This window comes from Ambystoma mexicanum, chromosome 9 (genome assembly GCF_040938575.1).
Source record: "Ambystoma mexicanum isolate Mex_15411 chromosome 9, UKY_AmexF1_1, whole genome shotgun sequence".
In the NCBI taxonomy this organism is placed as follows: Eukaryota; Metazoa; Chordata; class Amphibia; order Caudata; family Ambystomatidae; genus Ambystoma; species Ambystoma mexicanum.
Genome location: NC_090931.1, coordinates 434,339,838 through 434,365,697, shown reverse-complemented (window position 1 = coordinate 434,365,697; position 25,860 = coordinate 434,339,838). Strand labels below are relative to the sequence as shown.

The 25,860-nt window shown below is 50.3% G+C and overlaps 1 protein-coding gene across 15 annotated transcripts in view; it reads right to left on the bottom strand.

The window, feature by feature from the left end:
• AP2B1 (adaptor related protein complex 2 subunit beta 1) overlaps window positions 1–25,860 on the bottom strand; it is a 1,113,451-nt gene that overhangs the window by 65,975 nt on the left and 1,021,616 nt on the right. The window lies entirely within an intron of this gene.

Genomic DNA, 25,860 nt, shown 5'->3' with positions numbered 1-25,860 from the left:
ATGTGGTGAAGGGCTTGCACGAAGACAACACCTGCAGCTCACTAACCCTGCGCACAGTGGTTAGACACATTAATAAAACAGTTTTTAGCATCATCAAGCGGATGTCCACAGAGGCCATCGGCTCGAAAGGTTTGGTTTGCAAAGCTGCAAGAACCACATTGAGGTACTGGATGCGGCCTATGCACCTGGGGAAAAAGCCTAAAGAACCCCTAAAGGTGGGCTCTAACCACCGGGATGACTGGTGAAAACACATGCTCAGGGGAATTTTTGTAAGTCCCAATGGGTGCCAAATACATGCAACAAATATCCACCTGAACTCCAAACGAACCAGGTGTGCTGGAAAGGCCAGTACATCATCCAGAGGACAGGTGACAGGGTCCAGACCTTTGTTGCAAGCCCAATGGCAGAACCTAGTCCATTTGCTCTTATACTGGGACCGAATCGAGGGCCTCCTGGCCTGCTGAATGAGGTCCCAGTTGTCATCTGAAAATTCAGCATGTTGAAGCCTCAGCTGATCAGGAACCAGGCCGCCAAGGCCAGTTTGGCTTGGTCTGGATGTTCCATTGTCCCACCCTGCTGTGTCAGGAAACCCCTGTTGGGGATAAGACGATGGACAGGACGCTGGGGCCACAACTGCAGCTGAGCCGAATACCAGGGTCTTGAAGGCCAGTACGGGGCAACCAGGATAAGGCTGCAGCGCACAGAGGCCCGGAATTTGCAGAGGGTCCGTTTGAGCAGAGGGGTGGGCGGGATTGCATAACACCTGTGGCCGTTTCAACAGATTTGAAAGGAGTCTCCCAATGACCCCGAACCTGCCCATGAGGCAAACTGGGGGCACTTGGCATTCAGGGGAGATGCAAAAAAATCCAGGTCTGCGAACCCCCAATGCTTGAACGGGAGCAAACACGGAGTTGTTGTGCAACTCCGACTCGTAGGTGTTGAACCGCAAGCGACTCATCGGATCTGTTTTTGAATTGCTGTCCCCTGGATGGTGGACTGCCGAAATCCAAATCCCCTCTGTAAGGGCCCATTACCAGATCGGAACCACCTCCATGCAGAGCAGGGGGGGCGGGTGCCATCCTGCTTGTTCAGGTAAAACCTAGTAGTAGAAGTGTCCGTCCTGACCAGAACCGACTTGTTCCAGATTAGGGGGAAAAAATGCCTGGAGGCTGAGCTAGAGCCGATATATATATAGGAGGGCTACTGTCCTCGACCATGCTCCATGAATCACATAGTCCTCCAGAGTAGCCCCCCAGCCCGAAAGAGAGGAGTCCGTTGTCACCACCAGGGCAAGTTCCGGTCGGGTGAAGGTGGCTCCCACTGAAACATTGCCAACCATCAGCCAAGATCAGGGCATATGGAGTGGCGGTATAGGGATCCTGTCCGACTGAGACCCTGTCTCCTGATCCCAATTGGCCGCCAGGTGGAGCTGGCGTGTTGTACAGTGAGCATCAGGCCCAGAATGTGCTGGAACCACCATGCTGAGGCGGTTGTGTTGGCCAGGAAGTGCCCCACCGCCTTGCGGACAGACAGAAGCCTCTCGGGGTAAAGGAAACACAGGCTGAATGGTAGTGTTCCAACACACCCCTAGGAAGACCAGTTCCTGTGACTCCCTCCGGTTGAAATAAAACTGCAGCTGATTAAGTTGATCAGTCTCTGGCAGGACTGCACCACCCCTTCGGGTTACCCCCACCCTCACCAGCCAGTCATCCAAGGAAGGGTATAGATGATGGCCATCCAAGCGGAGAACGACCGCCACTGAGTTGATCAACTTCGCGAAGACACAAGCACCTTGTACTGAAAGTGGTACGACAATCGTGAACCGCGGAAACTTCTGATGCGGTTGATATATGGGCACATGCAGGTATGCATCCTTGAAGTCCAGGGAACACATCCAGTCCCCTGCACACAGAGACTTGGCTATGTGCACGTGAGTAATTATCTTGAAGCGTTCCAGCGGTAAAGAGATTTAGAAATGACAGGTCCAGGACTACCCTTAGGCCAGCCTGGTTGTTCATGGGTACTGGATAAATCCTGGAATAGTAACCAAAGCCCCCGTCTACAAGAGCAACCGATTCTATAGCATGCATCTCCAAGTGTGAAAGGACCTCCAATAAAAGAGCCAGGGACCCGATCTGATGAGGAGAGGATAGAAGATGCATAGGAAGAGGAATAAGGAAGGCCGGAAGAGACACATCCAGGTGTGTCCTGTAACAGAGCGAAACGCCCCCCCCCCCCACAGGCAAGCTTTGTTCCCGGACCTTGACGTCACTGCTTCTTGGCGTCAGAGGCAGGTGCTGAGGAGGGGCAGTAGAAAAACCCACATGACGTGCATTGTGGCTTCCTCCTGTTGTCGTTGGGCAACCTATTAGGCCTCTGTGTACCGCAGTCTCAGAAACGCCTTGAAAGTCAGAGAAAGCGCACGGTTTGAAATCAGTCCTGCCCTGGGATTGAGGGAAGGACTTTTGGCCAAGTTTTGTCAGGATGGCCAAGGACTTGGAGGTTTGAGTGGAGGTTTTCTTCTTCGTCAATTGGTCATCGGTGGACGAATGAAAAAGGTCCACGCCCGCAAAGGGCAGATCCCGGATCCGCTCCTTCACGTCACATGAGAACTTTGTGGTGTGCATCCACACTGTCCTCATCTCAACCCCAAGGCACAGCCCTCTGCTGGCTGTGCCGATGTGGGAGACCGAAGACTCCATGATGTCCTGCGCAACGGCCGAGGCATCTGCCAGACCGGCCTTGAAGAAGGCTTTGCTGCCCGAAGGGAGGTCGGACAGAAATGCCTCGGGCTCCCGCCATAGCTTCTGGCTAGCCGAAGCCAAGAGGGCATCCATGTTGGCTTGCCGCAGATGCAGTCCTGAGATGGAGTAACAGTGCTTTTCCAAGTCCTCCTTGGAGAGGTGGCTCCCGTGGGGGAAGATGAGGAAGACTATGGCTTCGAATACGAGGCCGCAGCCACCACAGAGCAATGGGGCTGCAGGTGGGAGGCAAGGAGGATTCGCTCCACGTCTGTCAGCCTACACCTGTAACTTCTTGTTCATCTGGGTGTTGGCCCTGGGCTTCTCCCAGACATTGTGCCCTACCTGCAGGACATCCTTCTGGAGGGGGATGCCAGACCAGATTGTGATGAGTCTCTACTAGTACACCCGACTCCTGGGGAGCTTCCTCGGGAAGAGGGACCTCTGCAACAGGGAAAATCAAAGGCAAAGACTCTCTCAGGACCTGCCACGGCTTTAGGCGTTTTGTGGTCCCAGCGTCTTCTCTCACCCTCTCAGATGCAACCATGGCCTACACTGCTTCTTTCTCTTCCACTGCTCTGCTTCTCTTTCTCCTCCTCCTTCCTCTCTCGGACGCCTGAACCTGAGGGGGCTTTTTAAGCCTCTCAGTCCCGTTCAGGTGTAGGTCATCTACAGTAATTAGGAGATCACTCCCACAGTAGTGTTCCTCTGGATCCCTCTTCCTCGTCCCAGTACTGGGGGAATTATGGGACTTGAAGTCCCTGGCAAACAAAGTTAGTTTTTCTCACTCTTTATGATTTGCCTTCTAGTTTCTACAACATTCTTTAAGGGACATTCATACAATTCAGTAACCAGGCTTGGTTGAAAAGAGGAATACAGTGTTTAGGCGTTTGGTAATTATTATTCACAGACTGCTTTCCATTAGTTCCTTTCGAGTGAGGGAAGCATTTACCTCTAGGAGCTTTACAATGGGTTTTATTCACCTTCATACCACGGGAGCTTTGGCTGATTTTCCCACAGGTAGGTGTTCAACAAGTTAACTTCCATCCGAAGAATTCATGAAGAACCAGTTAATGTATGTTACTGTGGAGCAGAAACATAAAAAAATGCTAATTAAAAAGGGGGGTCCTGGGAGTCCCTTTGCCAGACATTAGTCCTGGTTACAAGAGACTTACCCAGAGTCTTTAGCTCACTATCTTTCAGTCCAGCACCGAAATGCTAGGCAATTCTCCTGTGAAAGATAGTGAGCTAAAGACTCTGGGTAAGTCTCTCGTAACCAGGACTAATGTCTGGCAGAGGGACTCCCAGGAACCCCCCTTGTTAATTTGCATTTTTATGTAACTTTGGGTCTCACCCTAAGTTACTAGGGGAATCCAGACGTGGACCCCTTGCTCACTACTCTTAGAGAGGCACAGATCCACCCTACTGATGAGGTCCAACCAGACCAAAACACGTGTCTGGGGTTTCTGTTGGTACTCTTGTTCAGAGGATAATTGCCTAGCATTTCGGTGCTGGACTGCCCCAGGGCAGGACAAAGACTGATATGTTTGGGATATTTCTTCTCTGTGAAAGATAGTGAGCTAAAGACTCTGGGTAAGTCTCTCGTAACCAGGACTAATGTCTGGCAGAGGGACTCCCAGGAACCCCCCTTGTTAATTTGCATTTTTATGTAACTTTGGGTCTCACCCTAAGTTACTAGGGGGATCCAGACGTGGACCCCTTGCTCACTACTCTTAGAGAGGCACAGATCCACCCTACTGATGAGGTCCAACCAGACCGAAACACGTGTCTGGGGTTTCTGTTGGTACTCTTGTTCAGAGGATAATTGCCTAGCATTTCGGTGCTGGACTGCCCCAGGGCAGGACAAAGACTGATATGTTTGGGATATTTCTTCTCTGTGAAAGATCGTGAGCTAAAGACTCTGGGTAAGTCTCTCGTAACCAGGACTAATGTCTGGCAGAGGGACTCCCAGGAACCCCCCTTGTTAATTTGCATTTTTATGTAACTTTGGGTCTCACCCTAAGTTACTAGGGGAATCCAGACGTGGACCCCTTGCTCACTACTCTTAGAGAGGCACAGATCCACCCTACTGATGAGGTCCAACCAGACCGAAACACGTGTCTGGGGTTTCTGTTGGTACTCTTGTTCAGAGGATAATTGCCTAGCATTTCGGTGCTGGACTGCCCCAGGGCAGGACAAAGACTGATATGTTTGGGATATATCTTCTCTGTGAAAGATAGTGAGCTAAAGACTCTGGGTAAGTCTCTCGTAACCAGGACTAATGTCTGGCAGAGGGACTCCCAGGAACCCCCCTTGTTAATTTGCAGAAACATAAAATCCACAAAGAAAATGAGTACAAAACCGTGAAGAAGAAGATTGGCCGAATCATGCAGAGTACTTGGGCAACAGAAAGAAAGGACTGTGATGCTCTACCAGGGAAGGCCCAGCTTTGTGCCATAGAAGGAAGAGGAGAAAGACAGGAAGCCCAAGAGATTTGAATCAGTTGTGTGTGGAACACTGAACCAGACCGGGACGTGCAGCTTGCAAATCTGAAAACAAGCTGGCAATTGAAGGCGATGCAGGAAAAGCATGAAGGAAGAAGAGCTGAGGGAAGGGAACCGAACCTCAAGCAGCTTGCGAGTCGTAAGTGGTGGTGTGACGGAGGGTCAGTGGACTGTTAAGTCCAGCGATGCCGAGACCACAGACCCGTTCACGAGATGGAGCGGGTACAGATTCGAGGGCAAGAAGTCAACCTGATGAACAGAAGAAAGCATCCCATCTTGACCGCAGGCCCGGTGACTATACCCAAAGTGAGAGAGTTTACGGGGAACACAGAAGACCCAGGAGGCTAATGAACATAACAAGCATAATAATCATACTCGTCCCATTGAGGAACATAACAATATTCCCTAAGGAGAGTGGAAATGTATATGGGGACATTAATAAGAACGAACAGGGAAGAACAAAGAGAATCATTGCTGGTACCTTCATACTGGTCGCATTAATTCCAAAGAGATGGAGAAATTGTTGAGTGGGCACAGCTGAATTCTTCTAGTTTCTCTACAGGCGCATTTTTCAATAATTTCTTAACTTAAATTTTAAAAAGTGTGAGTGGGGTGCACACCCTTGATTAGTGCCTACGTGCTCGGCATAAGGCGATCCTTGTGCCCAGCATGGAGGCACTAATCAGAGGGTGTGCACCCTACTCGCACATTTTTCAATTGTGACATGAAGGACCAAGGCTGTCTGGCTGTCGTTGAGGGCTGCACTCTATGAGAACCACTTTGCAGTTTTGGTAAACATTTCAAAAATCTCTGTTCATGGTTGATAATAGTAATGGGTTGTCCAATTGAATCCTCAATTACACTTTTTGCAAAGCAACTCAATTTATTCTGCTACTTATTCGTGCAGATGCAGAGTACCTATGCATTTCGAACTTTCACCTAGTCCTTCCTCAGGGCATAACTCAGTAATCTGATCATCACAGTGTCAACCAAACATCAGCTGTGTTCCTTTTAAAATGCAACTAATCGAACAGAAGATACCTAGAGAAAATAGTAATAAAAGGAATTGTGTGACCGGTGCAGATCAAGGCTTCAATAAGTCACCATACTGGTCAATGGTTTTTTGTCAAATTAATTTGTATGTGAAGACTGCGTATAATATCAGCAATTCGTCGGTAATGGCCTATGGCATTAACCAGGTGGCTAGTGGTGTGGCAATTCGAATAGTCAAAAATGAAGTGTCAGTAAGTCATGTCAAGAATGATGACATGCGAAGTAAGATGAGCAAAAATCATATGTAAATCATAAATAATAGAAGTAGAATTAGATAAAATCACATCAACGTACATTCAAATAAACAGTCATATGGAAAGTAAGATAAGCAAAAAATCATATGTAAATCGTAAATCGTAAATCACATTACCCGGCAAGAGTCAAACCAGAATGTAAAACACTCTGATTGGCTCTAGCCGGGGCGCTACCCGGCCGAGAATCCCTCGGCCGGGATACCACTGCTGTGTCCACGCCAGGGGGCATGGCAGCCCCTCAGGCAATGAGGCTGTAAGCGGGGCATCCCCGCTCTGAGCCTCCACACAGCTGGAGGCTGCCAACGTCCCCTGCTGGGAATTCGGCTATGTTTTTTTTTTACACTTCTGTTCCCAGCGCGTCTGCTCCCGATGGCCGCTATAGAAAGGGAAAACTGACTCCGTTTTCCCATCCCCGGCGGCCATTTTCTTTGTCATTTTTATTTTTTCTGTTCTGAAACACCACAGTATTTTGGGACAGAAAAAGATGCTTTTAGTGCCTTTAGGTCTTGCGGGCCGGGTTACTAATTAAGGAAAATGCCCCTTGCCGCGGGGGGCATTACCGAGGCCTACAAGCTAACTAGTTACGCAACCGCCAGTTGACGTCCTACCTTCACTCCTATCCCCATACCTCCCCTTCCTCTCCAATTGACCTTATATCACATAATTGAATCTTGTTCCCCTTCCCTTCTCTACCCCCTCTCCCTTCCTTCTCACTTTTCCCTCATCTCCAATATCCAAGGAAACTGTTCTACATATTGTTACGCTGGTTTGTCTCATGTTTGTTAACTTGCTTCTTCCATTATTGTATCTTGTTTTATTGTAAAGCGTTTTGGATTAAAGCGCTATATAAAGTTAACTAACAAACATTTGTTGAATAAAGTCCATAAATGGAAGAAATCGTCTCTGTCCTTCTTCTGACCCACCACAATCAGTTATGCCAGATCATGCAAGTCTGCTTTGATAGAGGACAAAATGAAGGTAAGGCAGGATGGGTTTTGTTTATTGGGCCCATACATTGTGACTCATATTAGGGAATGCACATGCGGTACCCAGGCTTTGAGTAATGGAAGCAAGGTGCCTACCTCCACAAGAGACCTCGATCCAGATAAAGAGTAATGTGCTTTCCTCAAAAAGTAATAGGAGACCCGTTTTTTCCCCTTCATCATTTAACACGATCATTACTTCCAGGCCATTTGTATACCTTGAAAAGGCAACACAATTATATAGTTCATCAGGCTCCATGCTCATTGAAGCTTTTTGTGAACTCTCAATATCCAATTGATCACGTGTCTCTTTCTGGTGGGCTCATCAAGAGAGGTGGCAGAAGAGTTCAATCCCCATACATATTTTTTTTCCCAATGCGCCTTTTCTCTCCGGGGGACGGACTCGTGGGAAAGAATGACAGTGAGGCTCAATCTGTGGCGTTCCAGGAGACATTGGTCTAGGGGTCGAGAGACTCAGAGTTCAGCCTCCTTGCTCATTATTTGCTTGGCCCCACAGACAAATGCCATGAGAAGTGCTAACTCTAATTGGCATTTTCTACAGAAACCTATATCTAGGACAAGACTGAAACCAGTCTATTAAACGACACTGACAGACGGCAGCTGGTGGGTCCTGAACCCAGAGGTCACTAGGGGATAAATTGGCAGATGAGCTAGAGCGTAAAGATGTTCAAACGCTAGGCATTTCATGTAGGAGCCACTCACTCGGCAGTTTCCAAAGAACCCCACCACATACTGAAAAGCTTGGTCATTCAGGGTTTCCTAAAATGTCATGTTTAAAAAGTCCAGCCAAAGCAACCTGAATAAGCTGCATTGAAGTATCCATGTTGGGGTCTTATGTTATGATAAGTCATTATGATAAGTGTTTCTAGGTGCGACAAGGAAGGGAGGGCAGAAGGAGGACAAACCTCGATCTTACTAGGCCTTGTGTCAATCAGATCGCGCAAGTGAGGGGGTGGGGGCAAGGGGTGAGAGGGGGGATTTGAAACGGGACACTCGTGTGAGATGAAAAAATCCAATCCTGACATCATGGATAGGGGCAATAAGGTGGATGAGGCCACCAAAAACACGCTGGAGCATCAAGCCAACAAACACTATCGCCTCATGTGATGATCAGTGAGCGAGTGGCGCATTGAGCCAGATTCGGCTGTCTGAACCCGGGCCAAAGAGAGAGGAAGTTGCACTGTTAATGTACTCTTGTTAAATGTTTGGCGGCAAGTCTTCCCTGAAGGAGAATAATTAAATACGGAGCAGAGCTGAACACAAACGTACAATAAGAAATGTCTAAAGATAAAAATAGGAATAAAACTAAAAAGAAAAAAAAAAAAATCAGACTCCGACTTTACAATGACGTGATTAAGGTGCAGAACACGACTGCCACGGGAGGAGGTGGCGGGGCTTTGATGTTGCCGCACAAGAGCCTGGGTTACCATGGCATTTAGTCACACATGGTTGCATTTTGGAGCACCACACGTTGTCTGAGCCGCTGGCAGCAATACAGGTAGGCCTCGGGTGATAGCGCCTGATCAGACTGCCATCACTTCAGAACGTGAATAGCTTTTCTTTGCACAGTCAAAAACAGTTTCCAGCCTAACAAAAAAAAAGAAATGAACATTAAAAAATAAGTCTGGGCACATGTGAGACGCCATGCGAATTAGGAGTGCATTTTTAATTTTAAAAAAGTGCACGGAAACTACCGTTGACAAATCAGCAAATTCATGGTTGCGATTAGATGAAAGGTGTTTTTTTTTATTCCCAAGAAACTTTCTTTCCACCCCTCCCCCCTTCCCACTCTTCCACGCTGTAGATGTTCCCCTCTCCATAATTCATTTTAACGGTTACTTTGCTCTACCCGACTACTACAACCCCCACCCTTCCCGCAAAAATATTCTTTCCCCCCACGGGTGCCCTTTAAAATGTCCTTCTCCTAGACGTGAACCAGCGTGTTCTAAACGCAATGTTTGAATCCCTCTGCAGCCAATGTCCCATTACCCCCGGGCATATCGGAAATCTGTTCCTACCTTCGAATATGGTAGGTGTTAGCTACAACTGCATGCTCCGGTACTTTTTTGCCAACTATGCTGACCGTCAAGTAAAGCTTTGTCAGTTTTGAATTCTCCCAATTTTTCCTGCTCAGGCAGGGTTTTTCGGGGTTGATTTTTGCAGCGGGTAGGGGGGTGGGGGGGTAGACGTTCTTCTGGGAACATCTGCACTAAATGTCGAGTATCTGAAAATCAGAGAGCAAATGTAGCATATAGTCCACAGCGAATTCATATCGAGTGCCTGAATACAACTCCAGTATGGGGCTTTTCAAACTGGAATACCAATATAATGCCCAATTAGCCTCTCGGTGGTAATCGCGTGGGGGGGGGGGGGTGACGGAGGAGTCGGCCATAAACATCCTAGTTGGGAAGGCTGGTAGGCCAACTCCTTGGTTGAGGCTAGGCATAAAGCAGAGGGGCTCACTTAGTTTCGACTACTACATAGCAATTAAGAGCCACCTATAAGCCAACAAGTTTTCAAGGGACTATAGGGAAGTGGGATGTCAAGAGGGGGTATATAGTTTGTGGGCGTTGGCTCAATTACCTACCCACCCACTGACTGCCCTTGGCCATGCTAATCCACCTGCCAAAAGCACATCCTCCTGGGATATCTTTGAGCTAGCTCTGTCAAGCAGTAACATTAAACTCTGTGCTGCATATGGCCTGCGAGTGTTATTTCTAAGCAGTCTTCTGAGTGTTAATGGCATTATTGAAGTTGTAAACGTGTTAATGGAGTGAGGAAAAACTAATTTGCTTCAGCCACTCAGTTTAAAAGCAGCATGTTTGTCCTCAAATATGTTCCTTGCACTGAGGACCTGTTAAAAACAAGCATTGTCAAAGCTAAATTGTGGCCTATGCAAAGGTATGACCTAGGCAATTACCAGGGATTGCCACCAAGTAACCTGGGACTCAAACCATTATCCAGCCCTTTCCATCGTGTGGCCAGCTGGTACCATTACGGCACTGCCTGGCAAATGCCCGCCTCATCATGCTTAGAAAAAAGCCAAAACGTATTTAGATTATGTGTATCTCCATTGCAGCCTACCCTTTTTTACTTTTTCCTGTTGTCATATTTTGCTATTTATATTGCAGCCGCTTACTTTATGGTCATCTTAGCAGCTTGATTATTTTGCTCTTTTTTTTTAATAGAGATCTGTGCTTGCCATGCAGGGAACTGGCAGGACACTGGTCCGAATCGTACCACCCCTTTCATTCTTATGTCACCAACACGAGACCCCCCCCACCCCCCAATTCCAAATGAAACCAATGGCCATCATTTGGAAAAAACATCAGTTTAGTACGCGGTGAGTTCAGAACGAAATGTCTTGTTTTCGTTTAAATGTACGTGCCATGCCCCCCCCCCTATTCTCTAGGTCGCAGATTATTAAGTGATGCCCTTACACACACTTGCCGTTTCCTTCTCCCCCCCCCCCCTCACTCCCTCTGGTTGAGGTTCCTCGCTACCAAGTGAGAGAGGGGAGGGTTGGGGGCGGTCTGGTCTGCGCCAGCCTTGGCCGCCTTCTGCGCCACTGTATTTACACCCTTGCGCCGCTGCAGTCGCGCTCTTCGCATGGGGAGCTCGGCAGTTATTTTTAGACTGCGGCGTCTCTCGCAATCAATACCGTTGAAGTGGTGCCAGCGGAAAGGCAGCCTGCTGGGCGATGAGCCGGCACACACCTGCTGGGCGCGCTTCTGCCTCTCGTAGCGACTTCCCTCTCTCGGTCTGGGGGGCGGGGGGGTCAGGCAATATGGCGACGTTTGATGGATGGACAGTTATTTTTGCGGGTGGGATGATGACTGTCAGTCGGCAAGGTAATCACTTTTAAGTCTTTGTAAAGCATGTGGATTGTTTAAAAAGTGAAGACGATTGAAGCTGGAAGCATTGACTTCGGACACTAAAAGGGGTTGTTATGGTCCATTCATTCACTGCAGGAAAGTTTGCTCCCGTTTATACACTGGGCGGACAGAGTACAGAGAGCAAAAAAAAAAAGGGTGGACATCGTCCACCCGCACCGTCGACTTGTGCTCTGGACTGCCTGCCGAGTGACCACAAACCACAATATAAGTCATGCGGCTGGAGTGGTATTCATTAAGTTAGCCAAAATGATCCGTATGGGAATAGTGTTCCCATTACTATCCAAGGCTTAACAAAGAAAAGAATAAAATTGGTTGACCTAGACCTAATCTCCGTAAAGCCCCAGATGTATGACAAACTCCTGACACTTTAGGGCACTACTCTGGGATGGACGTGGGTGACGAGATCTTGCCCACATTTAATAGAGTTATGGAAACCATCCAATACTATGTCACGAAACCTAAGAGTATAAAAAAGCACGCTCTAAAGACCTGCCCTTGATATGATAAGGATTGCAGGATAGCAAAGACTGCGATGCTAATTTGCCTAAATAGTATACCATCAACAGATAGAATAGAACTTCGAAAACGTAGGGAAACATTTAAATCCTTGATAAATGTCAAAAAAGATGCCCACGTTAGGCAAAAATTGGATAACCTACTTGAGGCGGCTAATCAGGTGAATCTCTGACCTTCTGGAGGTTGGTGAGCAGCCTGGAGGATGGTCATAACAGGGAGGTTGTTTCCAAAATAACCCCAATGCTTCGGTCAAACATTACCAGGAGCACTATGGTCCAGTTGAGGGCTCAGGGGAACAACCAGAACCCCAAGCATACTTGGTGAGAGGGGATGGGAACGGGCCACTCCAATTGGAATTGGGTGAAATTTGCAATGCGATTAAGATACAAAAATGGGGGAAAGCCCCCGACACAGATCACGTCCCAATAGACCCATTTAAAGATGAGCAGATCGTATGGGGTTCCACGTTAAAGCTGCTGTTCAATGCTTGTCCAAGTCAAAACACGGTACCTTCCTCTTGGCGAACAGCCATATAATACCGATTTTTAAGAAGGGGGTAGAGGGATGACCCATTTAACTTTAGGCCTATCTCACTACTGGATGGTGTCGGGTACATCTTTGCAAAAATAATCTGTATGCACCTTCAGGATTGGGTCCAGCAAAACAACGTCATTGACCATCTCCAGGAAGGTTTTCGGCATGGAATTAGCACTATAGACCAGGCTCTTCGCCTGCATATTGACACACAGAAGTGCGCGGCCCTAAAACAGACTAGGGTATATTCAGCCTTCGTCGACCTCCAGACTGCGTGCGACTCTGTGTCAAGACCTTTATTATGGGGAATACTGGCTGAGAGGGGGCATCCCTGCTGCATTCCTGCAGATAATCATCCAGCTGTACTCTGGAAACACATCTAGGGTTCAGTGGGGTTTGGGTGGGGAGCCAACAGATCCCTTTGAAGTTTTAAGAGGGGTAAGGCAGGCCTGAAAGTTGTTCCCCCCCCCTCTTCTTTATCTATATTGATGTGGTGGTGAGGCATCTAGGAAGAAATTGCCCGACTCCCCCAAGTTGGGATTAGAGATCTATCTTGTACTGCTTTTCGCCAATGATGCAGTTGTACTAGCCACATCCCCAAAGGGGCTTAAAATCACCCTAGAGGCCTTTGTGTCAAAATGCTTCAAACTTTGTCTTTAGATGAATATGGTGAAGAGCAAGGTGTTAGTTTTCTGCCCAAAAAATAGGAAATTTGCGAAAATAACGTTGCAGATTAACAACATTGTCCTTGAGCAGGTTCGGGAATATGATTACTTAGGAGTACGGTTTAATGACTTGGGGACCTGGCCCCTACAAGTGGCAAAATCTTGCCTACAATTAGAAAAATATGCAGGAGGGAAAATTAGACTTTTCTATCAACATGGCCAAGGGCCGATATCACGAGCCACTAAAATGTTTATAACTCAGGCTAAACCTGCAGCCATGTATGGGGCCGAGGTCTGGGGTAGGGATTGTAAAACTGGAGATGATGGCGAGTGCCATATTAAAGAAACTTCTGGGACTCCCCAAATCCTCACCAACCCCTACCCTTTACATGGAATTGGGATTCAGACTGATTCAGAGAGGCCAACGTTAGGCCAGCACTTTTGTTGTTGAGGCTTTGGTCATCCAATGAGCTAAAACGCTACCAAGACAATGCCCTCCATATCCTGGAGGCCAAAGGAGGTAAATCTCTGCCATAGTTCAACCATGTTAAAAAAAACTTTGGGACAATTGGGCTTCTCTGATCTATGGCTAAAACACCAGGCCATTAACTGAGAACACTGCTTGGAAGCTAAGAACCTTACTAGAATGGTGTCAGAGGCTGAATTAGCAATTGAGTGCCGGCTATTCTCAGGTGGTCCCACATACTTAACAGGCAAGATAAGACCGGGTTTCGAGAGCTAATTTAGATATGATAAAACATCAATATTCGTGTAACCTTTATATAAGGTTTAGAATCTCTAATTTAATCCTGGCTAGCATTACTAAGAAGTGGGCCCCACATGGGAGCGGCCTATGCCCCATGTATTTGGCAGCGGAAGAGACCTTGTCTCACTCCCTCTTTTTTGTATTGGTTACCAAGCCCGCCAGAAGGAGGCTCCCGATTCCCCTAATGATTGAAAATGGCATACACAATGTAGACTCTTCGCTCCTCTTCTAACGAAAATGTAACGTGATAAAAGTGGTCTACTGTGTTGCCACCTATTTGACTCAAGCCTGGCGAGCGAGGGCAAAAGTGTTAAAAGTGTGTAACGATGCAGTGCCAAATGGCTCATAATGGTCCAATGTGAACCCATATGGTGCCCTTTTTTTTAATAAACGATTTTACAAGACGCTGGTAGTACTTTTAACATGGTTCAAATCGATTTTTTAGAAATTTGAATTTCCAGTATTGATGAATGAATTTAAACAATGCTGTACACTTGTGTTATTTAAAAATGGCAAATTTGCATTTTTGTATATGTAACTGTGGCTGGATGGCAGTTCTGATGAAGGATTGTACTCCTGCACATTGGGCTATCTATAGCAGAACAAGCTTTCTGGGTCGATATCGGGGTCGGACTAGGCCAGAAAATGATCTCAGACACTAATGCAAAAAAAGGCCCAGAGTTGCAAATGGGAATTCCTTTTGTCACATTGTTTGAATAGTACCCAAGGGGGAGTTTTTTTTTTATAAAGTGTGATGCAATTTGTACATTTTAAAGAATATTTATTCAGCAACACAGGTCAAAACTACTAGCCGCACAGTGAACTAACTCAAACTGTCCCAAATTGGCAGAGAAAGTGGCCCACTTTGACCAAAAAAAAGGCACCAGAATGTTGTGTTTTTGGTTCGGCCATGGGCCTATGGCCCTATAGGCCAGTCCGAGCCTGGTCGCTATACACTTTGTCTTCTCCCAGGCCTGTCATATGGCTTGGCGAGAGCCCCTTGACATTTCTTTTTTGGTACTGCGTCAGCAGCACTGCAAATAGATGTGAAAACTCTCCCTTTGAGTTTATGTGTGGAGGGAATGGATATGGTGATAAGGCCCACTGGCTGCAGCTGGGCTAAGCTAAAATGTTGCTGTCAGTCCATTGCAATTAACATCAAAACTATTTGTAGAGCAAATCTGGGGACTGAACACACTGGAAGTCTCACAAAGATCATGTTATGCGCCTTAGACATATAGTCTCCTACTAGTATCTAGGGTCGGAAATCATGAGCCTATCTTGTACACTTCAGTCAGACGAAGTCTTCCAATCACAACATCCCCTGCTTCCTTATTTCACATGTATTTTGGCTTTCTCTAATGTGCTATACTCGCAAAAGTACAGCTGGGGAGTAGTTTGTCTAAACAGGCTGTCAGGAACACTTGATACCCCACACTGAGAGCCTCTCTTATTTAGAGTACACTGGATTGTTTATATTTCTGAGGCCTATCATTTTGTACAAAAATAATCAGCGCTTTGATGTTACTGTGACCTAGATTTTCTGTGACCAGCCAGAATCGTTGGTGTATCATACATATTTTCATGTGTAGTGCGTGTCTGACTACATTTGCTTCTAAGCACTGTTAAGATAGGTATTACTACAAAATATAAGAGTACTTAATAATTTATCAACCCCAGAAGAAGGAAGGGCTGATTCACCCCTTCTGAAATACGAACTTGGAAAATGCAGGCTGGCACACATCAGGCTTGCACTTATATCCCGATGAGCTATACATTTGCATCACATTATGTGGTTTAATAAACTGCACAGCAAAAGAACAAGTTACTCTCTTACCTGGTAACGTTCTTTCGATGGGATGATCTAACGACGTATTCCAGATCTATGACATGTTATCACCACAGCTGTGCTGCTTTGGAAAATCTTCGGCATCTGCGTCGATGACGTCGATACGCCGCCCTCGAGGACCTCCTCCGACGGCCGACGTCACTGGATGTTATAAGTAGGACGCACGACGCCCGTAGCCTCAGTTGTAGTTTTTTCCCCTCAGAACGTGTGGCATCAGTCTTCTGCCAGTCTGACACACAAAGCCTTGCGGAAAAACGTGGAACAAGTTCCTTACCTGTAACTGTTGTTCTCCAGCATGGGTCTGGCATGGATTCACATGCTCATGAATTGTCATGATGCCCGCTCCCGGGGAGCCGGTTCAAGCCCTGCGTCCCCGAAAGCGGACATCCAGACCCCAAGGAAGGACCCAGCAACCCCATAAAGGGGCCCTTTGGACAGTGTCCTGGCGCCTATGGCGCCAGGCTCATAAAAGACATCAGTCCTGGCGCCATAGGCGCCAGGCTCATTATGGGAGTGCTTGGGTGCACTTACCTGATGCAGACCATGCTGCAGGATCCCGGCCTCCTTGAGGCCTGAAAGGAACTACTTTACCTGTGGGACTAATTTACCATCCAGGCGTGGTCGGGGAAGGATACATACCTGATTGGAGGTAGGATACATACCTGGAACTTCTTCCAAGGCTATTTAAACCCCACCCGAACAGCCACACGTGCTTCGCGTTGTTCTGCATCTAGCAGCTGGACGCTCACCGTGTCTGCTCCTGCATCCTGACTTCTGCCACGCCTGCCAGCATCCTGGATCACCTGCAAAGGAAGAGAAGAAGAGAACAGAAGAAGGAAAAGTCCTTACCTGCTAAATCCGCATCTCGGAGACATCTCGCCGACAATCCTGAAAAGGAAGACTTATTTAAAAGCTCATCGCGTCGATCGCTGCAGCGCCGCATTCCACTCACCTTTACAGGGCGCCTCCATGTTCAGCAGCGATCATCCGGATTCGCAGTCACGCCCCAGCGCCTAGGGAGAAAAAGACAAGAACAAAAGGTGAGAGAGAGAAGGGAATAAGGAAAGCTAAATCTCCATGTTAAGACTTACCTGTTGATTCATTCCCTCTTCATTTCGGGTCCGTGCCGCATCCTGGCATTTCCGGACCCCGGCCCCTAAGGGGAAAAAGAGACATCTTCGTTAATGAGCGAATGAAAAGACCTTACCAAAAAAACGCTCATTAAAGACTTACCTGATTTCTACAAGGATTTCACCTCTCATCTCGGGTCGGTGCATGTTCCCCGGCATTCCGTACCCCGGCCCCTATGGGGAAAAAGACACTAGCATTAGTACATTAATGCATGGACACAAGGGGAACCTCTTATCAAAAAAACTACCTGGAAGCCAAGCAAGTTTGGTTCTCACCAATCCGAAAATCCAGTGAAGTAACTGGATACCAACGCACCCCTGCATCAGAAGCAGGATGGAGAGCTCGTCCTTCCAGACCCTAAGGTGAGACTCTACGGGGTATCACAGAAGGGTTTCGAGGAGGGTGAGAGGGGAAAGTGGGAGGCCGATTGCATTACCCCGCAGACAGTTAATCCCCTATTTTCGCCTACAGAAGGATACTTCTGCGAGCCAGACAATCCAGATTTGGGGGCCAGGTCCAGTCCGTCTTCCAAACCCTGCGCATCACCTTAGGAGAGGTCACAGCAGCGCGAACCAGGCCAGCGCCTCCGTGGGAGTGGTGAGCGTTACATGAATATTCCCAGTCAGGCCGGGAATCGTCGGTAAAGAAAAAATCAGTATCAGTTTTGTTTCTGATATGTCTTTATTAGTAGTAACCAATCACTGGTCTCTTGGTCATACTGCCCCCAGCCAATGACTGCCCTCTTCCTAAGCCCCGCCTCTGGCAGCCATCCTCAGATTTGGTAGCACGTAAAGTGGCAGTATGCCCAAGTGAAGAGCCGCAGAGGGGTAGGAGGGAGGGTTCGCATGTGAATCCAGCATGGGGTCTGGCATGGATTCACATGCTCATGAATATAAGAATACATAGCAGTAAACACATGCACAACCACGGGAGGTGGCAAAGGCTCAATATTAAGCATTACATCAAAACTCAACATTAAGCATTTATTACCTCCTCACCAGGCTCACCTTAAGCGAATAGGTTGCGCAGCACTGTTTGGCCGACCCTGGACTCCTCCCTGGAATCCCGGTCGACGCAGTAGAATCTTGTGAAGGCGTGCGTCGACCTCCACGTAGCAGCCCTGCAGATGTCCAGCAGGGTCACACCAGACAAGAACGCCGTGGTAGCAGCAACCGCTCTGGTCGAATGGGATCTCGGACGGCCAGGCAACTGTCAGTTTGCCAACCGATGACAGTCCATGATGCAGCCCGAGAGCCATCTGGAAATGGAAGCCTTTGAGAGAGCCTTCCCTTGGTTCACAGGTCCAAAGTTCACAAACAGCTGTGATGTCCTCCGAAAACTCTTTGTTCGGCCCATGTAGAACTTCAGCGCTCCAGCTACATCCAGCGAGTGCAAAGTCCTCTTGGCCGGCAACGAAGGCGACGGGAAAAAGACTGGCAACACCGAGGGCTCGTTGAGATGGAAGTCCAACGGCACCTAGGGCATGAAGGAGCGTCCTCAGCACTACCCTCGTATCGTGAAAGGTCAGGTATGAAGGCTTGCAGGATAGTGCCTGGATCTCTCCCACGCGTTGTGCGGAGGTGACAAACTTCAACGGGGCTGAATGCAATGGCTCGAATGGCGGACCCATGAGCCTGGTCAGCACCACGTTGAGCTCTCGGGCTGGCGCCTTCACCGGCGGGAATGATCGAAACAGTCCTTTCATAAATTCCTTAACCAGGCGATGAGACCACAGGGATGACCGCTCTGTAGTCCTGGTGTATCGGGAAATCGCTGCCAGGTGTATCTTGATTGAAGCATGAGATAGTCCAGCTTTGGCTAGAGACAGAAGGTATGGCAATACTTGAGGGGCCGTAATCCGCAGAGGGTTAATCTTCTGTGCATGGCACCAGATAGAGAACCTCTTCCACTTATGTCCGTAGCACTTGAGAGTTGAGGACTCCCTGGCCTTCGCAAGAACCTCTCTGCAGTCGGCCGGGATATCGTATCCTCCAAACTCTAGTGCTGCAGGAGCCAAGCCTGCAAGTTCAGCGACTCTGGGTCGTGATGAAGAATTGCACCTCCTTCTCTGGAGAGAAGATCTGCGTCCGTCGACAGCTTGACTGGTGGGGACGCTGACAAGTCCAGAAGGTCCAGGAACCAGATTTGTCTCGGCCACGCCGGTGCGACGAGGATCATTTTGCACCGCGACCTCTTGAGCTGGTTGATGAGTCGGAGCAGCAACGGAGGAAACGCATATAGGAACAGGCCGTCCCAGGGGAACAAGAAAGCATCGCCCATGCTCCTCGGTTGGGGAAACCTGCTGGCGAACCTCTGGCACTTGGAGTTCATCGCCGTCGCGAACAGGTCGATCTGGGGTTTGCCCCATCGCTGAAAGAGTCGGTCCACTTGATCCTGGCGTAGTTCCCACTCGTGGCACGAGCGCAGCTCTATGCTGAGTGAGTCGGCAATGGTGTTTTTTATCCCTGCCAGATGAAATGGCACCAGAAACATCCCTTGAGCAACGGCCCAATGCCACAGGTCCTGGGCTTCCTTGGATAGGGCCGGGGATCTGGTTCCGCCCTGCTTCCGGATGTAGAACATTGTGGTGGTGTTGTCGGTGAAGATCCTCACCACCTTGCCCTTGAGGGACGGGAGAAAGGACCTGAGGGCCCAGAACACTGCCCGGAGCTCCAGGATGTTGATGTGGAGTGGCTTCTCCTCCGGGAGCCAAAGGCCTCTCGCGTGAAGATCTCCGGTGTGTGCTCCCCACCCCTCCAGGGAGGCATCTGTCGTAACCGTCGCCTGGTGGGCCGGGGTCTGAAAGTCTGTCCCCGCCGCTAGAAGAGCGCGGGTGCCCCACCACCGGATCGCTCGTCGTAAGGTCTCGTTGAGGGATCCTGTCCTCGAAGCTGCCCGTCGCTTGAATCCAGCGGGCGTCGAGGAACTCCTGTAGAGGGCGCATCCGAAGCCTGCACAGGCGCACAAGATAAATGCAAGAGACATCATCCCGAGGAGGGACTTGATGGACCTCACTCTGGCCACATCCGTGGCCAGCAGACGCTGCACCTTGCCCAGGATGGCCCTTGTCCTTTCCTCCGACGGCGAGGCCAGATGCGCCACTGTGTCGAGCTTGGCTTGCTGAAACAGTGCGACTTGAGAGGGGACCAGGTGGGACTTGGTTAAGTTGATGGAGAACCCCAGGTCCGTGAGCAGCTGGACGGTCTTCGCTGTGTGTCCTATGGTGAGCTCCCTTGTCCTTGCGCGGATGAGCCAATTGTCCAGGTAGGGGTAGACGTGGATCCCCTGCAGGCGCAGCCGCGCCGCCACTGGAGCGAGGCCCTTGGTGAAAACCCTGGGTGCCTACTTCAATCCGAACGGGAGGGCCTGGAACTGGTAGTGCCGCCCTTGGACCACGAAACTGAGGAACCTCCGGTGTCCTTTTAGAATGGGAATGTGAAAGTATGCATCCTCCAAATCCAACGACGACAGGAAATCGCCCTCCTCCAGCTGTCCCAGCACGTGCTGGAGGGTGACCATCCGTAACTTCTGTGCCTTGATGTACTTGTTTAGTCGTCGCAGGTCTAGGATGGGGCGCCATCCTCCTGTCTTCTTTTTCACGAGGAAGTACCTTGAGTATACTCCGGAGCCCCGGAGCCTCTTTTGGACGAGCTCGATGGCACCTTTCTTGAGCATCGCCCTTACCTCCAACAGTAGTTGAGGGACGTGGTTTTCTTTCCTGGCCACGGGAGGAATGTGGGGGCACTTTTTTTGAAATTTGAGGGCGTGCCCCTGGGCCAGGGCGTCCAGCATCCAACGGTCAGTGGAGATGGACTCCCACACGCTGACGAACTTCGCCAGCCGGCCTCCCACCGGGGTGCTTCGGTGGGGGCCCGACGCCATGGTAGGTTCAATCTTGCTTGGAGGACGCCTTGCCGCTTTGGCCTCCCTGGCGACGACGGCGGCATCTACCAGACTTGCCTCGTCCTCTATAGGCTTCCTGCGACGAGGAGCAGGCCGCTTGGCGGTACGTAGAGGACCCACCGCCGAATCCCTTGGATGCACCCTGCTTGCCTCCGGAGTTCCGAAAGGACGCCCTTCATTGCTGGAGAACTCCTAGGGCCTTAGCTGTCTCAGTGTCCGCCTTGATGGCTTGGAGGTACTCATCCACTGTTTTCCCAAACAGGTTGTTCCCGTCGAACTGCATGTCCAAAACCTTGGCTTGTACGTCCTGGCGGAAATCCATCGCCTTGAGCCACCCTCGTCGTTTGAGGCAAACGCCGTTGCCTAGCTGGCGGAAACCGGTGTCGGCAAGGTCTGTTGCCACCGTTATGGCGTGGTCCGACGACACCTCACCTTCCTGCAAGATCTCCAGGGCCTCAGCCCTCTTGTCGTCCGGTAGGAAGTCCAACAGGGGGGCGATCTTGTACCATAACTCCCTGTCGTAGCTGGCCACGATCGCGAGGGCGTTGGCCGCCTTAATCGTTGTTGCCGCCGACGAGATAACTAGTCGTCCCATTGTATCCAGCTTCTTTCCTTCGTCGTCCGGCGGGGAATTTGACGTTGAGATCGATGCCCCACCGCTTTCTTCTTGGCCGCCGGTGAGACGACCGAGTCAGGGGTCGCTTGCGCCCTAAGGCACAAAGGTGCCGCGTCAGGGACCCGGTACTTCTTCTCGTACCGATCCCCTCTTGGCAGGCGTCATAGACGGGTTCTTGAGAAGGGTGAGACCCTCGTCCCAGATGTCATCCAGCAGAGGCACGGCGAGGACTGTCTTCCTCTTGGCCTCGCGCTGTTGGTAAAGGAAACCTTCCTTCTTCTCTTCGGGGCACAGCTGAAAAAGCTCAGATGCCCTGGCGATCATAGAAAGACCCAATCTCGTCGGGCGGGGAGGCCCGGGATGGAGGCGATGGGAGCTCCGTCCCATCGTCGCCGCCATCCGTACCCGTCGTGGCCGTGTCCGTTCCCGTGTCATCCCCAGGTGCAGGGGACGTGGGCAAAGGCTGAGCAGGCCACGAGGCCTGAAAAGGCGGGCCTGGATGGGTCCGTCTTCTCTTGTTTGGGGGACTTCCCGACGGGCCTGGCTCTGGCTCTTCCGGAAGCGACGGGCGCGACGGTTGACTAGGAACCTCGCCGGCGCCGCCGTCGCTCTCGTCGCCCCCTTCGTCGGGATCCCTCCCGTGGGACCGGGTTTCTTCGACGCCCTCGTCAAGGCCCTTCAAGACTTCAACCAGTTCCTCCTCAGAGGCTGTGTCCGTGTCCACAATGGCCACCGCCCCCCTCTTTTTCCGCCGGGGTCTTCACGAGGGTCTTCTCGATGGGCCTGAAAGAGGCTTCCCTCCATGGTGGCAGGGAAACTCTGGGCCCCGAGGTCACCTCCACTGGTGTAGCCTCCTCAGGCTGCGCCAGGGCCGCCGCGACTTCCTCGATAGAGGCCTTGGCCGGGTGAATCGAGGCCTTCACCACCTTCTGCGGGCCTGTGGCCTTCAACTTCTGGTGAGGGTCACCGCCTCGGTGCCCCCTCGGCTGGATCCTTCGAGATCGACCGGGGCCTCTCCAGAAACTTCGCCGGGTTCTCGGCCTTCCTCTTCCCTGAGCCAGAGCGTTGGCTCGTGGTTGATGGTGCTGGGGAGGATACGCCCTGCCTGGCAGCTGAGGAGCCCGACTGTTCGGCGCTCCCGGTGCCCGCAGACTCGCGGTGCTTTGCCTTCTGTTGGGCCCCCGTCGCCGGGGCGCCCTCACAGGACTTAGAAGACCGCTCCAACTTCTTCTTCTTCTCACCCGACGGGCTCTTTCCTTCCAGCCAGTTGGAGAGACGAAGGTGTCGGTCCTTGATGGTCCGTTCAGACATGTTCCCGCAAAACGCACAGTCCTTCTCCAAGTGCGTTTTGTCCTCATGAAGGCAGTAGAGACATTTCGACTGCTCGTCCTCCTTGAACACATTCTGCAGCTGGCATCCAGGGCAAACCCTGAACAGCTTTCCAGGCGTCCAGCTTCCTTTCTCCTGGGCCATGTCCAGGTAGGCCGCAGAAACTTCTGGGCTCCAAGAAGCATACTCGAAGAAGAACTCGACGAAAACTTCACCCTTGAGGGGCGTAGAAAATCCAAAACGGGTCTATTTGACTGAAAAATTAGAAAATCTCTTTGAAAAAGCGTGAAAATGCAGAAAAAAAGCTCGAGAGCTAAACATGAGGACTCCCAACACTTGAGCGTGCAGTAAAAATCTGAGGATGGCTGCCAGAGGCGGGGCTTAGGGAGAGGGCAGTCATTGGCTGGGGGCAGTATGACCCAGAGACCAGTGATTGGTTACTAGGAAAGACAGATCAGAAGCGAAACTGATACTGATTTTTTACCGAGGATTCCCGGCCTGACGACAGGGAATATTCATGAGCATGTAAATCCATGCTAGACCCCATGCTGGAGAAAAGCTGCAATCGCATAAGAAATTCTGTAGCGGGAAGGCAGGGAGGGAGCGATATGGAATACGTCTTCGGACCATCCCATCGAAAGAACTTTACCAGGTAAGAGAGTAACTTGTTCTTCGAGGGGATTGGGTCCTCCAACGTATTCCATATCTATGACAGACTCCCAAAGCAGTACCAATGCAAGGAGGTGGGAAAAGAATTTAGAAAACAGAAATTTAGAATGCGCAAATTGCGGAGTAAAGGACCGCCTTGCCAAAGGCCAGATCCTGCCCACGAATGGAATCGAGGGAGTAGTGACGTACAAAAGTATGTACCGAAGCCCAGGTGGCTGCATAACAGATGTTACGAATAGAAACACCCCTCTGTAGGGCAGTAGAGGCAGCCATACCCCTGGTAGAATGGGCCCGCAAGCCGACCGGTGGGTCCTTACCCGCCAAGCGGTAACACTCAGAAATAGCCAGAATAATCCAGCGAGACAAAGTCTGGTTCGTCACAGCTTGTCCCAAACGCTTTCCAGCATAACCAATGAAGGGTTGATCGTCCACTCTGACCCGGGACATGCGTGAAATATAAAAGCTTAACGCTCTCCTAGGATCAAGCCTATGGAGACTCTCCTCTTCCTTACCAGGATGTGGAGGAGGATAAAACGCCGGAAGAACAACCTTCTGGCCCAAATGAAATTCCGACAACACCTTCGGAAGAAAGGAAGGACGAACTCTAAGGACAACCCTGTCCTTATGAAACACAGTGAAGGGTGGCTTAACTAAAAGTGCCTGTAACTCACTCACTCTGCGAGCGGAAGTGACCGCAACCAAAAATACAGTTTTAAGAGTTAACCGTCTCAAAGGGCATGAATGCAAAGGCTCAAATGGAGCACCCATCAGAAACTTGAGAACACGGTTCAAATCCCAACCGGGCACCTGGAAAGGTGACAGAGGGAACACATTAGTGAGCCCTTTCAGAAACTGAGAAATTAAAGGAATTTTAAAATGGGAACATTCTTCAGACGAGCACTTAAATATGGACAGCGCCGCCAGGTAACCTTTAACTGTACCCACTTGCAAGCCCCTGTGGGCCAAAGAAAGCAAAAAAAGACAGAACCATGGGAATGTCACATGCAAAAGGATCCACATTCTTAACTCTGCACCAGTCGCAGAACTTACGCCAACGGCAATGGTACAGGGACTTTGTTGCGGGCCGTCTGGCCGAGAGCAACACCTCCATCACGTCTTCAGGGAGGTCGCAATCCTTATACCTCGACCTTTCAGAAACCGAGCGTGAAGGTTGAGGGATCTGACCTCTGGATGGAGAACCTGACCCCCTCCTTCCGTGAGAGCAGATCGTCTCGGTAGGGAAGACGACGTGGAGGGCAGATGGACAAGTCGAGAAGGTCCGGGTACCACGTCCTCTGGGCCCACGCCGGAGCAATGAGGATCATCCGGGAACCGAACCTCCGCAGTACTTGCGGGATGACGGGGACTGGAGGAAACACGTACAGCAGTGGGAATGACCACTCCACCACAAACGCATCTCCTAAGGCTCCTTTTGGAAGAAATTCCCACGAGCAGAACCTCTCGTACTTCCGGTTGACACTGGAGGTGAAGACATCCACTTGAGGGGTCCCCCAAAGGGCAAAGATCTCCAAGAGAATCTCCTGAGCCAACTCCCACTCTTGAGAGATCGCGCTCTGCCTGCTCAGAGCATCCGCCGTCTCGTTTTTGTCTCCGGCCAGATGAACTGCCGAGATCGAAACTTCTTTCTGGATTGCCCAGAACCAGAGCTGCATCGCCTCCCTGCACAGAGGAAGTGACCCTGCCCCCCTTTTTGTTGAGGTAGTGCATGACCACTGTGTTGTCCGTCAGGATCAGGACATTCTTCCCTCGCACAGTCGGCAGAAAAGCCTTCAGGGCTAGCCTGACGGCCCTCAGCTCCAACAGATTGATATGGAGTCTGGACTCTGACGGAGACCAACGACCGCTGACTGTCAACTCGTTGGCGTGTGCTCCCCATCCCGTGAGGGATGCGTCCGTCACGATCGTCATCTCCGGCCAGGGTAGCCAAAATGGAGCCCCCTTCATCAGATTGTCTTCGACGGCCCACCACAGAAGGTCCTGGGCGACTGAGGACGGCACCTGAACAGGGTCTGACATCCTGCCGGAGGACTGAGACCACTGAAGCTTGAGTGCCCATTGCAAAGATCTCATCCGCAACCTGGCCTCTGGCACCAGAAGAATGCAGGATGCCATGAGGCCGAGCAATCTCAAGAACTCGAACGCTGGGAGACTCTGGCCAAGCTGAAACTTGTGCACCATCTGCTGAATGTGATGAGCCCTCACCTGGGGAGGAAAACACTGCCCCGGGGACGTGTCTAGCACTGCTCCGATGTACTGGAGCCTCTGAGTTGGTGTCAAATGGGACTTCTTTAAGTTGAGGGAGAAGCCCTGCTTCTGGAGGGAGTGGCAGGTGACTGACTTGATCCAGGACTTGCTCGGCAGAGCGCGTCCTGATCAACCAATCGTCCAGGTAGGGGTAGACATGAATCC